At 35.4% G+C, this 17,577-nt stretch overlaps 1 long non-coding RNA gene across 1 annotated transcript; it reads left to right on the forward strand.

Annotated features, from left to right (window-relative positions):
* Positions 1-6,069: 6,069 nt before the first annotated feature.
* Positions 6,070-15,682, forward strand: LOC134532884 (uncharacterized). The gene is made up of 3 exons (XR_010075198.1): positions 6,070-6,249; positions 13,780-13,907; positions 15,558-15,682. It is a non-coding gene; the product is annotated as an uncharacterized LOC134532884 (long non-coding RNA).
* The last annotated feature ends 1,895 nt before the right edge of the window (positions 15,683-17,577 follow it).

A 17,577-nucleotide genomic window follows, 5' to 3' on the forward strand; every position in this document is an offset into this window, starting at 1 on the left:
TTAGCTAAGGGGGGACTAACATATTTAATTCTTACATTTAGGATGCAGATTAATTCGTCACAGTGAAAATGACGGGAAGGATTTTCTAAGCTTCAAATTGAAAGACTACCCTTTTTTTTTCTTAATTAGCTTTAATTTTTATTACTTTATTTTGAATATGTATGGCCAACCAAAGACCTGAACATCTAGAGTTTTCGTTTAAATAAGCATTATTTAATTTTGTCTTAATCTCACCTATTTATTAAATGTTTAAAGAATATAATTACTATTACAATAATAAGTTTTCATAATTCATCTAATATTTAGTTTATAAAAATCATATTTACATTTTTGTTTTCATTAAAGCCTCACAAAATTAATCTTGGATCATACTGTTTGTATTGTACTTTTACATAATGTACCAGCTACACGATGACAATGCACGCAAATTAATTTGATACATAAAATTATGAATGAATTAAGCTCGTTTGGCACCTAAAAGCTAATTATTTTATATTTACGTGAAAACTGATATTTTCTACTCAAGTAAGTCATTTTTCCCCACATAAAAATAAATATATGTCACATTTTTGACAAACTTTCAGGCTATCTACTAAGAGCGAGAGATAGATAGAGAACTGATTAACTTATTACAAGGTTGAAACTCTACATGTTAAAAGCCAAAGATGATGTTCATGACAAATTAAATTTCTCTAAGATAAAATTATGAAAAATAAATTTGTTGTAGAAACTCTTGAGATAATGGAGAATTATTATAACTTGATAAAGTTAGATAAATGTATCCGAGGAAAACTATAACCATGCTATGAAGCAACCAATAATACCGAGTTTTACAAGGATAAGTTTCAGCAAAGTACGGAATTAATTTCTTTCGACAGGGATTTTAATCACACAAGTAGTATGTTTTGGCCGGTCCGAGATCTGGAGTCGGAGTGTGGCTGTGGCGGAGTCGACCGACATCTTGGATTGTGACGTCACGGCGGCCATCTTGGACTCAAAAATTCCTCAAAATTCCTCAAAAATGACTCAAAAATTCCCGTTTTGAGGAAAAATTTCCCGCTTTCGAGGGAAAAATTCCCGTTTCGAGGGAAAAATTCCCGTTTTAGTCCTTAAAAATACCAGCAGCTAGAAATGTCCATATGTAGGCTTAAGCATCCATGTCTACAGCCTCTGATAAGCCTCTGACGTCATCATCGATAATGACGTCACCGTTGCAGTTTCCGTTACGCCCGCCATCTTTAAATTTATTATCCGATTTTAATGAAAAAAAATTAAATTTATAATAAAATTCAATTAATAAAAAATTAATAAAAATATTTAAAAAACAAACTTTTACGGACGGAGCTCGGAGTCCTCGGTTCGAACCGGTGAGGGCAAAAAATTAAAATTAAAATGACGACCAATTCTTCCCTCACTGGCTACAAGCAGACTGACCCCCGCCACTTATGTCAAAGTATATATCGACACAGTTGCTATTTCCGTTGCGCCCGCCATCTTGAAAATCTGTAACTTTTATGTTAAAAAATCGGGAAATATTTTAAAAATCATTAAAAAAAATTAAATAATCGAAATAAATAATAAAAAAAATCTTAAAAACCACTGTTGCACTTATAGTTACGGTCGCCATCTTGGATTATATAAATGTTACATGTTTCGTTACATCCGCCATCTTGGTTGAGTACTATGTCATCGTTACACTTTATGTTACGACTGTCATATTGGATCCTATTAATGTTGCAATTATCTTTACGGTCGCCATCTTGAAATTTAGAAGCCATCTTGGAAATCCGTAATTTTTATGTTAGAAAATCGGGAAAAAGTTCAAAATTCATTAAATAAATTGGCAATAAATATAATGATTGATTAGATCGTCTAAGGTCCTTGGTTCGAAACCAGTAAGAGCAAAAAATAAAAAACAACAGATCCTCCACAGAAGCCATCTACAGACTGATCTACTGCCACCAATACCAAGCTGATATTACGTCATGTCCGCCATCTTGTCTTCATCCGCTGGAGACCACCATTTTGTTTTCGTCCGCTAGAGTGTGCTGATACAATGTTAGTATAATTTTCTGGTCACCATACCCTTGTCCTCAACTGTTGGCATTGAACTTTGACCTTGAACTTGAACTTTGACCTTGAAATTTGACCTTGACCTTGAAATTTGACTTTGTCCTTGTCGACCATCATGGATCCAACATTTTATGTTCAGTACATGCTACCAGGAGCTACCACCTGCTGGAGTACACCATCTTGTGTGTGTACTCGTCTTATAGAGTACATTTCCATCTGGATAATTTTATTCTAACCCGCTACAGTGCAGTAATCATTTATTACCGACGTGCCCCCGCCATCTCGAAATTTGGGCGCCATCTTGAAATCGTGTAATTATTTAGCTAGAAATTCGGGAAAAAATCTAAAATTCATCAAAAAAATCACTCATTAATTTACATATTGAATCGCTGGATTCCTGCCATTGATGCGATACTTGAACAGTGACAAGTGTAACTAAATATTAAATAAATTTAATATTCTGTTTTTCCATTACCTTTCGCGGAGTTTATAAATCATTCTCTCTTCAAAAATAAAACACAAGTCAATGTACGACAATGTTCGACGAATTAAATACGTTGTCGATAAGTCTAACATGAAAGTCTAGTTTTTCAATAATCTGAATAACCTCTAAACCGTTCATGTAAAAGCCAAACATACATATAGACCAAGCGTCTTCGGACCGAGAGACCGGGTCATAATCAATGTCAGACGTATAGACCAGTTATTTCCGAACCTCACGACCTTCCTCATCGTCAGCCAATTATATTCAATTGAACCAACGGACCATGTTTTTTACGCTTACAAGAGGACCAAGAATCCAATCAAAAAGGCAGCACCATTAACAAAAAGGAAGCACATTTGGAAGCACAATTGGAAGCACCATCATAAAAGGAAGCACAATTGGAAGCACCATCAACAAAAAGGCAGCACATTTGGAAGCACCATCAAAAAAGGAAGCACATTTGGAAGCACCATCAAAAAAGGAAGCACATTTTGGAAGCACCATCAACAAAAAGGCAGTACATTTGGAAGCACCATAATAAAAAAGGAAGCACACTTTGGAAGCACCATCAACAAAAAGGCAGCACATTTGGAAGCACCATCAAAAAAGGAAGCACATTTGAAAGCACCATCAACAAAAAAGGCACCACAACGAAAATTTTTTTAATTAGTGGGAGCTAGTTTTTTTAAAATGTATTATATCAATCTAGAATTCCTCTATACTCACCTGCCAAAATTAACTAGATAGGTGTACATAAAAGAAATCACTTAACACCTGGACAATTAATTATGTATGATGCATCAACTACCCTATATTGTTCTGGGCCTTAAATTAATTAAATGCCCCATGGACTAAAGAGGGCGGACCTCGAAAGTCCTCGGGTCATATTATATGAAAGAGGCATTCGTCCTGTGCGGGGGAAACTGAGAACGTTTTTCGACTGAAGTACATTACGCGAAGCCTGGACCACATCCTGTGACTAGGCAAAAATACATAATTATGTATTAACCTAAGCATACCCCGGGAGGGTACCAATAGTTAAGTTAAGCAGCTGGTGAGTTAAAGCCAACTGTTAGGGGCTAACTGCTGAGCCAATGAACAAGGATTTAAAAATTTACCCTGTAGCTGGAAGCATGGTCAGTACCTAATGAACAAATAATGAGAGTATCCAGTGCGAATAGCAGCGTTTGCTATATAATGGCCTGTGCGGATCGAAGGAGCACCAACGGGTGTATAATTATTGTTTTAGTTTCAAAATGCTTAATATAGTTTTTATTATAATATAATGATTTGATAAGTATACACACAAATTAAAATCTTTAATATAATAATTGTATAATATTTCAAACATTCCACTCCTGTTCACACCAGAGCCACTGATTATATAGAAATTCCTACCTCTACCTTAACCGCAAGGTGTTTTAGGTCTCTTGTAACCACGAGGATGGCAAGTGTGTTAAGAGTACTGTGCCAGCCAATGGGCATGCCTTTGGCGTCCAAGGCTTTTGGTACCGCTCGAGGATATACATCAATAAATATATCCGACTCCACTTAACCTGAAAATTAATACAAATTTGTAACAAATTATTTAATTTATATTTATATCTGCTTGGAAAAATAATGTGCAATAATAATGGTATCATAAATAATGTGGAAGACACTTTTATTTCTCGTGGCTCAGACAGCTATTGCAAAAAAAAAAAAAACTATCAATATTTTGCTACGACATGCAGACGATTATAAATATACATGGATTATGTCGATGTGGGTTGGTCTCTACAGAGGGTGAGAAGACATAGAGGACTTTGCTCAGTGGTCAGTGATGCTCTGGTTCGCCCAGTGTCAGCTCTCATATAGCAAGCAATCCCCCCTCTCCCTTATGGAGGTGGAGTGTGGATACTGTTCAAACCTTATGGCTACTTAATACGTAACTGCGTCAGGAGAGACTCTAGTAGCAGGAAGCTGGCCATTCTACCTAGTTGGTCCACGTAAACGGTTGCATGTCTTCCGCACACACTTGTAAAGGACAAGTCAAGTAGGAGGAAAAGTAGGTTAAGTCGTAAAGTATTACTCACAGTTCAGTGGTGCTGCAGTTAATCTCTTCATTATGGCACAGGGTACTAAGACCAATATTCCAGGACACAAAAATAAGTGTTTAGATGATGAATGCTACACTTGTACCATAACTGTATCCCTAGTGCTTGATATGAACTGGCTACTCCGTTATTTTTAGGGAATGGATTTTGGTGTTCTATCCATGACCTATCTGTCGGTAAAATTTTGGACATGTTCACTTTTTCTTTGATTTTGTACAGATGGCAGACCCACATCTGGTGCCATTAACTCGTATACATTCAATTTCGTGAATATCTTGGAACATACCGGTACCAAGTGTATTGGTGTGCCAAAATATACTTTATGGTAGCGAAACTATTCTAGAATACATTTTGTACCCTCTCATGGCCATAAAAATAAATAATCGGAACTTAAATAATACTTGAGATAATTAAAAATTAATTTCTATTTTTGTGCGATGTTGTTTTGCTATCTATAATTTTTTTCTGTAAAAAATGTATCAATAGTTGCCAAACATTCACTAAAATGTGTTGGAATCAGTTTCTAGCCTCGCACAGTGCACAGTTTATGAAAACAGCTGCCGATGTGATCCACATCTCGAGCACGGTTTAAACATGTTATGCAATACTGCCAGTGAGTTAGATTCTGGTTGTATCCCAACAAGGAAGTGCTTATTCGCTACCTTACTTGAACATCTTGGAATACTGCCTTAAGAAGTATGCTACAAAATACATACACAATAAGCTGGTGAAATTGTAATTTACATGTCACTTGCTTACAGTCCATGATGCAAAGATAAATACAAAAACACTAACAACTAACGAGGAGAACAAGTAGTAAAACAGAACTAAAAAGAGAGATGATGGTGTGTCTGGCTTTGGTGGCCCTGACGGAACTACAGACAAGGACGCCGGGATGCCACTTTTGAAGTAATGTCACTAACACGGCTCAATTTAAAAACTCTAGTGGCCAGTCTGTTTAAACATATGCAAACACAAGGTGGCTATTGACCGCAACAGTATGGATAGGGTGAGCTCCAGTTGTGACGTGCAGCGGACAGAGCTGGGACCTGGGCTTTGATACTACCTAAGGCAGTACAACTTCCATGTGTATACGAACACAAATGACTAGCTTTACCTATTATTTTATTCAACGAATGAAACCATAATTCGCATCGAATTTGCCATGAGAACTGTCAAAATAATCTTTTGTATACAAATGATGCACAAAAAAAGGGTTCTTTTGTAAAAATTAAATATTCATTGTTAGGTACTTATTTAACGCAGAACATATTTTAATGCAGTAGTAATGAAAGATGATATACTAACTGCATTGAAATTTGGACATACAACATGATGCGAGATTTTATAACCTCCAGACAGATCTGACACGTAACTTAAAGCTATCACGAATCACACCTATGTCACAAATGCTGTATGTTCTATGGCCACGCGGCACATTTTTTTGTTTGATTGTGAAACGTCAACAAATAAAGGTTGATTAAGTACTTGCGATATCAGAAAACGTGTACAATTTACGGGAAACTGTCGGCATTGTAATTGTAGAAAGTAAACCAGTTTTTTTTTTTTCGTACGGGCTCATTAATTAGGATTCAAGTAAGTACGGACAGAATTATTATTATGTTAGTGAAAAGTTCAACATTTTGGTTATCATTTTTGACCCGGCCGGTTCCTATTAAGAGTTTTGTAGGACGAATATTTATTGAAATGTTTGTATAACCTTTCTTTAAGTTAGTTTATAAGTGACCTATTGAACTCAGCAAAATGAAAAATCAATGAAAGCATAATATGAAGGTATGTGGGTGTTAACCCCTTAACATATTAACCCGAGTATATTCGTTTTTTTACATTTGGCACGTAATTATTAACCCGAGTTTACTCGTTCGACTAACAAAAACGTGCGTCTGATTATATTATTTCGAGTTTTCTCGAATGAGTTATATGAGCTCTCGCTAGATGTCGTGGTAGGTATTTTCAGCCTTTGAAACAGACTTCCAGTAGTTTTATGTTACCCACTAGATGTCAGGGCAGATTCGATCCATCACGGTACCCTACTTACACGCGTTCGCCGTTTGTGTTTGAAAAATTGTACATTAGATGTCTCTAATAGTACTATTATGAATTTATGATGTTCCCGCCAATGTTTATATATTTTAGCTGAGGTGTCAACATTACTGTAATGTGAATAATAGAAATTGTTCAAAATGAGTGATTCCGACAGTGAAGGAAGCGACGTGAGTGATCTTGATAAATTGGGATCTGATAGTAGCGACAATTATAATGACATTTCAAGCTCAGAAGAATCAGGTAGTGAAGAGATATCTGGCAGAATGTGGTGTGAGATAAACTGTAGTTTGCCAACTATCTCTCCTCCAAGATACCCATTTACAGGTAAACCAGGCGTCAATGTAAATGTAAATGTTGACGATAATTTTCTTCGTTATTTTCTCTTATTTTTTGATAATGATTTGGCTGAACTCATAGCTACAGAAACGAACCGTTTTGCATCACAGTACATTCAAACACATCCTCAAACAAAATGGAAACCAACAAACAAAGAGGAAATCTATGTTTTTCTTGCACTAGTTGTGGCTCAAAGCATAGTCAAAAAACCTACATATAAAATGTACTGGGCTAAGAACCCAATATTTGACACACCATTTTTTAGGAAAACCATGCCATTTCGCAGATTTGTTCAGCTGAAACAGTTTCTTCATTTTGTGGATAATGAGTCATATGATGCAGCCACCCATCCAAACCCTAAACTGAACAAAATATGGCCTATATATATTCATTTGCAAAATAAATTTTCTGAACTTTACACTCCAGAAAAAGATGTCACAGTAGATGAAAGTCTTATGTTATATAAAGGGCGTCTAGGTTGGAAACAGTACTCACCTCTCAAAAGGGCGCGGTTTGGAATAAAGTCATTCATGTTATGTGAATCGTCAAGTGGATATGTATATTCCTTCGTAATTTACACCGGACGAGGAACCAATTTTGATGATGAATACAAAGGCTTGCCAATGTCGTCACAAGTAGTTATGTCATTAGTGAAACCTCTTCTTGGGAAAGGTTATTGTGTCATTACTGACAATTTTTATACCTCACCACAGCTATCAGATATGTTGCTATCACATCGAACCGATTCTTATGGGACTGTGAAAACGACAAGAAAAGAAATGCCACCAGAATTGCGGAAACAAAAATTGCCGAAAGGCAGTGTCATTGCTTTCCAAAGAGGTAAACTATTGGCATTGAAGTGGATGGACAAAAAACCAGTCACAATGTTGTCTACAATCCACAATTCTGAAATGAAAAGTGTTACAATCTATGGACAACAGCACATAAAACCACAAGTTGTGTTAGATTACAACAGTACAATGGGAGGTGTGGACATTGTTGACCAGCGCACAACAGACTATGCAGTACCCAGGAAGAGGGGGAAAAAATACTATAAGAAGATTTTTTTCCATTTAGTGGACCTAGCAATATGGAATTCATTTTTGTTATATTCAAAGTTGGGAGGGAAGCAGTCACATTTGGAGTACAGAGAGGCTGTTGTCAAAAATTTGATTGAACAGTTTCACAAGCCAACAATGTCGCCAGGACGAGGTAGGCCTGGAAAATCAACGAATCCACTGAGAATGACTGAACGTCACTTTCCAGCTACGATCCCGCCAACTGACAAAAAAAGCAATCCTACACGCCAGTGTGCAATGTGCAGCAGGGTGACAGATTCACGGGGGGAAAAAATACGGCGTGAAACACGGTACATGTGTGAAGACTGTGGTGTGCCACTGTGTGTAGTGCCGTGCTTCAGAGTTTATCATACAACAGCAGACATTTAGGCAGAAATTAGTTAGGCTTACAGTCAGAGTGAAATGCATTCAAGAATAACTTCACACTTGATGTAAGTTTTTGGACATACGCCATTGCTAAGAACTTTTTCTGTTGAAGAAAAACTAATAAATAAAATAAATAAATAAAAATAAAAATAAAAATACTCAAAAAAAAAGATACAAAAAACACACAAAATTAAGCAAACAATTGCTGTTGTCAACAAGGATATGAACACCACAAAATATTCCGAAACAGGAATATGGTCAGCAAACAAAGAAAAAACAAAGAAAAATGTACTAAGAGAACGAAAAAATCCCCACAAATGATGACAACACAAAAATATTGAAACCCAAAATAATTCAGCACAACAGTTGAAGCGAGACAAAAAACATGACAAAACGAAAAAACAAACAAATACAATAGTTTTACCTAAACAGAAACAAGCGACGTTTCGGGAACTGCTATCTGCTCCCGTCCTCAGGCAGAGACGCACATGGTACGGAAACACAGGTGCGACTGAGAAGGGGCTGGAAAATGAGGGTATTTATCAGAGAAAGGGCTACATCTTGCTCAGCCAATGACAGACGAGCTGTCTCCCCATTGGCTGTGCACCATGTAGTTAAAGCGGATTGGTTATGGTGGGTTGAGTATTGGCTATTGTTTTGTGCTGCAGGGATGTTTCTCTCTTTATCAAAGGGATCCACATATTTTTTAATTCAATGCTCTGCTGGCTGAAAATATTTTTATTGCTAATAATGAAGGCTGATTCTTTGATTTTCCTTTTTATTTTATCGGATTCCTGTATGAGTGGTGTGGAGTCTTCCCAGAGAATTTTGTGGCTATTTTCCCATGTATGTTCAGAAAGTCTGGATTTTAGGGTTTCACCCTTCTTGCAGTTGTTTTTGTGTTCTTTGATTCGGGTGGATAGAGCTCTGCCAGTTTCACCTATGTACATGTGGCCACATTCACAGGGGATTTGATACACACAGTTGTGAGTTTGTAATTTTTCTGTGGCTGGTTTCACCTTGGTAACAATACTTTTAATAGTAGATTTAGAACGGAATGCTGTTTGAAGTCCATATTTATTTCCTAGGCGTCTTATTTTTTCTGAAAGCCCTTGAACATATGGAATAACTAGGGTTCCTGCAGGTTTCTCAGTTTCTGTGGATTTGAGTGTTTTGTTGGATTTCAAATGCTGTTTGATGGTGTTGACAGGGTAACCATTGGCTATGAGTTCTTTTTTTATATGATTGTGTTCAACCGCAATAGATTTCTCATCAGAACAAATAATCTCAGCTCGGTTGGTTAGTGTGTGAATTATGCCAGTTTTTGTTGTTTTGGGATGGTTGGATGCAAAATTAAGGTATTGGCCTGTGTGCGTAGGTTTCCTGTATACTTTTGTTTCCAGGCTGTTGTTTTTTCTGCTGACTAGTACATCCAGGAAAGGAATGCTACCTTTGGTTTCTTTTTCATATGTGAATTTTATTGATGGCCTCAGAGAGTTGAGGTGGTTCACAAATTCCTCCAAAGTTTCAGGTCCATGTTGCCAGACAGTGAAGGTATCATCCACATAACGGAGCCAGATTTTTGGAGGGCTATTACTTTTGCTAAGTGCTTCTTGCTCAAAGTTTTCCATAAATATATTGGCCATAAATGGTGAAAGAGAAGAGCCCATTGCCATGCCATCGGTCTGTTTGTAGAAAATATCCTTGAACTGGAAATATGTTGTGGTGACACAGAGGGTAATCATTTCCATGATGGATGGGATTGGTATTATAGTTCTGTCCTTTAGGGTTGGATCAGCTTCCAATTTCGCCTTGACAATGCTGAGTGTTTCGGCTACTGGCACATTAGTGAAGAGGCTTTGGACATCAAAACTCACCAGGGTATCATTGTTTTCTATTTTCAGTGTTTTGACTATAGAAATAAAATGATTAGAATCTTTGACAAATGTATCTGTCTGTCCTGCTAGTGGCTCAACAATTTTCAGGAGATATTTTGATAGTTTCTGGCATGGGGAATTACAACAACTGATGATCGGGCGCAGAGGCATGTCGGGTTTATGAATCTTTGGAAGACCGTAAATGTGGGGTGCTTTACTGCTGTGTGGTGTCAGTTCTGATCTAGTTTTTTCTGGGATGTGATTCTGATGTTTTTTTAGAGTTTGGTACACTTTTCTTTCAATGCTGGCTGTGGGGTCTTTTACCAGTTTTGTATATTGATCTGTGGTGATCAAATCAGTAATTTTTTGCTCATAGTCTGGTTTGTCAAGTATGACTGTAGCACGACCCTTATCGGCTGGGAGGATTACAATGGTATGGTCGGATTTCAGAGTTTTGATGGCCTTTAGTTCATCAGGCGGCAGATTCGGTTTAGGTGGACCAGCTGAAGTGATTGCTGTACGCACATTCCAACGAAATTCATCTTGTTTGGCGGCAGGAAGTTTGTATATTGCACTCTCAACAGATGAAACTATGTCAAGTGCAGGAATGTGTCGTGGAGCAATGCTGAAATTGAGGCCTTTTTGTAAAACATTTTCCTCGCTATTGGACAGCTTTCTTGAAGATGAATTAACGACAGTGTTGATGCTCTGTGTTGTGGGATGTGTTTTTGTATTCATCTTACTCGTCAGTTTGGCTAATTTATCTTTTTAAAGATAACAATAACTTCACAAATGTCAATACAGACTCGTGACATTATTCAGCTACTGTATTCAAATAAAAATTCTTCTATTTATTGTGCTGTGAAAAAAACTGAATGTCTCACATAAAAACTTTGTTTTTTGTAAAGAATGACATCCTTGACATTACAATGATTTTTTTTTGTATTTGTGAATGTTCAGCTATTGCAATTAGTGTATACTGTACAAACCTTGTGAGGTAAATTTTTATACGAAGATCTATTCGGACTGACAACATTTACATATCATATGTACATATTTTGTTTTTCATGTTATTCAGGCAATTTTATAAAAGTAGATGTAATTTTGTAAAAGAAATATGGTATGTTGCAAAAGTTATTTCATTTGTTTCTATGTAAGCTTATACTATATCTGGCTAATGTTATAAATATTTTTAGTAATCTTAGTGAATATTAGCACTGACGAGAATACACGGGTTAGGAAACCAGTGTCCATTCAAAATGACATGATGGTGTGATAAATGTGAAATTTTAATGTATTTTGTGTGGTATGTCCATTTGCATATTGAATAGGTAAAATATATTGCTGCACAAATGTGATTTTCAGATAACTACTTTTGAGAAATAATTCTAACCATGCTGAACATTACTAATGTTGTTATAATAACTTCCAATTTGTGTTAAATGTTTTTATCTAAATATTTATCTATTTAATTATATTCCATAAATATTTATAATGTATTTACATATATTTCAGCAATGACGAGTATACTCGGGTTAGTAAAACAGTGTGCATTAAAAATTACATAATTTTGTAAAAAATGTAAAAACGTATGTTTTACATGTGGTACGTTTATTTGCATATTAAAAACAATAGATTACTGCAAAAAAACCAATTTTAAAAAATGGTTTTTTTAGACACATATATCTAGCCATAATATATATGTTAAGGGGTTAAGCCTAGTCCACATACCTCGTCCTCGGACCGTAGTCCGCGGACAGCTAACTGCTGATTGGTGCACGTGACCCTCTGACGTCACGTCCCCTTGTCCCAATGTCCCATGTCCCAAGATCATTCGCAATTTTTAACTTTTAGTCCGCGGACGAGTCAGATTTGTTTGACTCGCGGGAGTTGAAAGAGTTGGGAGCAATTTGACCTGAAATAAAAAAGAGTTGATCGCGAAGAGAACGACTTGAGGTTAATGTTTGTTAACATTTTCTTTGTTTTACACTGTGGTTTTACATGCAGTCGTCTGAAAACTATATGAAGATTTGTCTGAAGTTATAACTGCTTAGGCAATAATTCACCTAATATTGTGCCACGTATGATAAAAGTTCAATTATATTATGCAGTAATGTTTATTTATTTAACATATTGTCAAAATTAATGTACAAAATATAACCTGCAAACTTAAATTTCAAAACAATTGGAACAAAATAAACTATGCATATGTAAATCTAGCAGACGACTTTAAATGAAAACAACTCGATGTCGACAAAAGCAAATGCCTCGCACATTTACTGCACTCTGGTGTTACGACTGCTAAGCTTCACTTCGGACCAGCAGCATGTAGACAGCACAAATGTGTGCATTTGTCCGCGGATGTTGGGCGTCCGCGGACCACTGTCCGAGGACGAGGTATGTGGACTAGCCTTTATGGACTGAGGCACTGGTTGTATGAGAGGCAGCATGAATTCAGGAGTGGCTACTCATGTGAAACGCAGCAGGTGGGATTGCTATAATGCGACAAGAAGCAAAAGAGCCTCCTCGGATTCCACTCTGCACATAAAGTGTATAAACCACTACACATATTTATAGAAATGTATTTAATATGTAGGCTATTTACATTTAAATAAACTTCTGAAGGCATAGCTAAAGAAACTTTGATGAAGCAAATAGCTAAAATATTGTAATTGCGTCAATATTATACCAAATCGCTTCAGAACCTATTTGTTACATGTATGCCCCGCTTTAAAACATTGAAAAAGGTGTTAGAAAATTACCACTATGCATGAACAGGAATAAAAATTTCTGTAGCAAACCATTAATTTAAAAAAACATTAAAATCACACTCTGCTATTTCAAATCATAAAGACAGCTTTTCCCGCTGTCTGTATCACTTGCAGTATCGCTGTCACTTAAACATTTGACATTTATTATATAAATTTCAGTGTCTATTTTCTCATCACTTTTTACATAGTCCTCTTCAAAATTTTTGATAAATTCCTGTTTTAATCCTTTTTTTCTAAGTTGTACAGTTTCTAGCACTTTCTGGGCCATGACCGCGCCAGATTTGCGATTTTATTGGAGTATCAAACGTCAGTGTAGTTTTAACAGGAATGCCAAATTTAAAAAGTAGCTAACCTGCTAGAATACAAGAAACATGTACAGAAACAAAAGGGCAGTAACAATAAACTCTGAACGCACTAAAAAATGCACGCAAAGCAGTTGTGCTATCTGTTAGGCATATCAACAGCTGAAATTCACCTTAAAAAACATGTCAGTGGCTTTAATTGTTGTTGGATTACTGAATGTGCAGAACCATAGAATGATGGTTTTAAGTCCTTTCACTGTATGTTACTTTTACAAATAAAATATAATAATGTCTTTACACCATATAATATATAATATTTTCTTTACAGGATGATTACAGATGTTCAGCTTGCTATTTTTGCCAATGTGCTGGGTGTCACACTATTTCTTCTTGTTGTATTATACCACTACATTGCGGCCAACAGCTCAAAATAGTAGTGATGCTAAGAACTGTATGGTAAGTAGATTAGCATAATTATAAGTATTCAGAAAATAACTTGAAAGTAGTATTTCAAAAACAAAATAGATTACTTTATTAGCATTTATGTATGCAAGTTATTTTTCTCTTTAGTTTCTTTAGCAACATGTGTGTATTCCAATATCACTGCTGGTTTTAGTTACACTGATACTCATGGCTGTTGGTACCTACTTGGAGAATTTATATGTTAAATTAGTACTGTAAGGAGACTTAATCAACAAATTACTGGTGTACTCACTTGTGCTAAAAATTTTATTTAGCAAAACGTTTAATGAAAGTAGGGTCTTGGTACCTAAATTTTTTTTTGTACAAAAATGAATAAACTTACTTTATGCAGGTGTGCGGCACACAGTTATTTATTTTCTCATGAAATACATTGTTGCAATGCTAAAAACAAGTTCAAGCAAAGAAATTTATACAGGGTGGGGCAACAGGAGTGTATAGATTTTGAAGGGGGCAAAAAAAAAAGAGCAGCTTACAGATAATGAGATTTATTTTATTGGAATCAGTATGCAGCCCCATTTTTTTTTATCAAGTTCTGAAGATCACATCAGGAAGATGGTGGCCACCATCAGCGATGCATTGATAAAGGTGATTTCGGAAATCTTCAACTGCTTTTCGGCTCATTGAGTGAGGAAACAGATATGGGAGACATCTGGTTCCAACAGGACGGCGTTACAGCCCACACGGCTCGAGTTTCCATGGCGAAACTTAGACCGATGTTCCTTGCGTGCCTCATCTCTCTGAGGGTGATGTGGAGTGGCCCACGCGCTCACCGGATTGCAGCATTTGTGACTTCTTCCTGTGGGGTTACCTCAAGGGAAAGGTTTTCAAACATCGTCCTCACACCTTGGAAAAACTGTAGATGCGAATTTGGGAGGAAATCGTGGTTTTTATACCCTTCAAAATGAGCTTAAAAGCGGCCGAAGAGTTCCGAAATCGCCTTCATCAATGCATCGCTGCTGATGGCCACCATCTTCATGATGTAAGCTTCATAACTTGATTTAAAAAAAATGGTGTTATATACTGACTAATTAAATAAACCACATTTCCTGTAAGTTGCTCTGGTTTTTAATAGTCCTTCAAAACCAATACACACCTTTTGCCCCACCAGGTAAAATTTATTTTTATGAACTACAGCTCTGTAGTAAAAGCTCATGGTATTGATTATTCATTTAATGAGTTTATACACTGAGCATTTTGGCTTCGTCACTCTGATACATTTTCTGCGACACAAAAGTGAAAGGTCTTTAATTCTGCACCAATTGAGCCACTTGCATTTAGATTCTTTCAGATGGATTCTGGCCACTGACCTAGGCTGCTAGGTCGCATTACTGTGCTGCCAGAGTTTTTAGTTCGTTGAGAGTTTATCCTTGTTGGTTTTAATTTCAGACAGTGTTTCCTGTTTTCTAAAGGGTTATGTTTCACATTTGTTATTCCTGTTAAAATTGAATTGTTATTTGATAATCAGGCTCCGAACATGCTGTATTAAAGACAGTTCACTGTAACTATGTGGATTCAGGTGGTTTAAAGCCCAATATATGCTTGATAGCCACATCATCCTTTATGGAGAACTGTGTTGTGTAGTATTGAATGTACTTTTATTTTAAACCTCTATAATTCTTACAGGTATCATTTGCTTTCAAGAAGTGAAATGAAGATGTGGATGCTCTCCGGCGAGAATGTGAACTGTTTTAAAGAAATGTTTTTACTTGTATCACAATGTGATATGTGACATTAAAGTATGTAGTGAATGTGCTGTTGTGATTGATGAAGTACCATGTTTCACATAATATTGAGAAACTACATTGACAGCTACATCAGAGTAATCAATAGGGGAATTCACTTTTAAGGTATGTACTTTCCTTGAAATTGTTCTCCCCAGGATAGAACTGAGTGGTCCACGAGACCAGCTGGTTGCTATTAATCTTTTCATGTGTTACATGGGAAAAATATTATATAGGGGCTGTGATAAAATCAAAATAACACATAAAAGCATATAAATACACCACAAAAATGCCATTGAAATAATCAGAATTTTCAATCAAAACTTAACTGTGAGGACAGATATCTAATCTTTCAAATATTAAATTCAATTTATTTATTTTGCATTAAGTTTGTACTATAGTTTATGTAAAAAATATAGGAAAAAAATTACTTTGTTTAATGTAGCAACTGCAATTAATAGTCTGATAGTAAGTTAACTCATTTTTACATTCCAACATTAATACATTTTTCAAACACAGAAATACTAAGATTAATTTTATTTGTTCCGAATAGTATAGACATGCTTATTACAAATCATTATATTGTAAAAGTTCTTTGTATATAGGTCAAAATGACACTTGTTTTAGAGAAATTGGTTTCATGGAACATTTAAGTGTCATGTTTGTTCATTAATATATAGTTTTAATAAGTAGATTTTATAAAAAAAAAATAACAGTAACACCAAAATCTTCTGTTTTAAAAACTAAATTGGTCTGAAAATAAAACCATAAAATCTTGTGTCTGTTAACACAATATTATTGTGTGTAATTTGAGTGACTACAGGTTTTGTTTGAACAGTAATTTAGTTCTGTACGAATGTGCAGTTGGTCTTTGTTAAACAAGCCTTAGTTGTATATCTGTAATATTTGACTTCTTCATATTTTTCAGAAATTTGTAAATAGGTTCTACAATTATTTATAGGATTTTTCATGCTTCAAAAATTTTGAGAACCACTGCACAATATAAACAGAAGTGTTCTCATAAATATAATTTTGCAAATTACTTAGAAGTGAAATTTGTTTTTTGTTCAGCCCATTCTTGCACTTGACTATCTAAAAACATGCAGGATACTGCAGATGTGGTTCATGATTTACTAAGCATTCCTTCTGAAATTATTTGCTTGGGCTTGATAAAAAAAAAAAGTATACTCAACTTAGGTATCATTTAGTACAATATATTCCTTTTCTCTCAACAACTGCCCATTAAAAGATTGATACTAACTATAATCAATGTTTGAAGGGAAGTATATATTTAATTTTACAAAACATGTTTGACTATATACTTGCTCCAAGTATGTTATTACTGCAGCATTCACTGTGAACTTTGAGTTTTTGTTTTATTTTTATCAATACATTCAAAAGATCAATTGTACTTACCATGAGAAACATTTTATTTTTCAAAGCTTGGACAAAACACCACCACAGTATTGTCAGGTAACATTAAAGGTTCCTGTACCAGTTTTCCATTAGTTTGAAAAACGAATGCTCTGTATTAAAAATGGCTGTCAGCATAACACTTAGCCTGATGATTAAACTAATTAATTACTATTAAATACTTAAATATGTGTACCTAATTATTTACCAAACATAAACAAGATAATTTTGTGGGAAATTTTAGGTTTGGTCAGGAAAGAAAATTAAAAAAAAAAAAAAAAAATTGGAACTGATACTTTCACATTTTGTAAAAATAATTCCATGCCCAATTACAACTTCAGCACTAGACACTTCCATAATTTCATTGCTTTGGATATTTGGTTTCAAGCCTCAATTTCAAACAGTTATAATGTTCTTAAAAAAAATATATATTTCTACAAAAACATTTTTGATGATAAGAAGTCATGTTCCACAGGCTGTCATGGATTTATATGTATTTTCTTTACAGT

This window comes from Bacillus rossius, chromosome 6, assembly GCF_032445375.1.
Source record: "Bacillus rossius redtenbacheri isolate Brsri chromosome 6, Brsri_v3, whole genome shotgun sequence".
NCBI lineage: Eukaryota > Metazoa > Arthropoda > Insecta > Phasmatodea > Bacillidae > Bacillus > Bacillus rossius.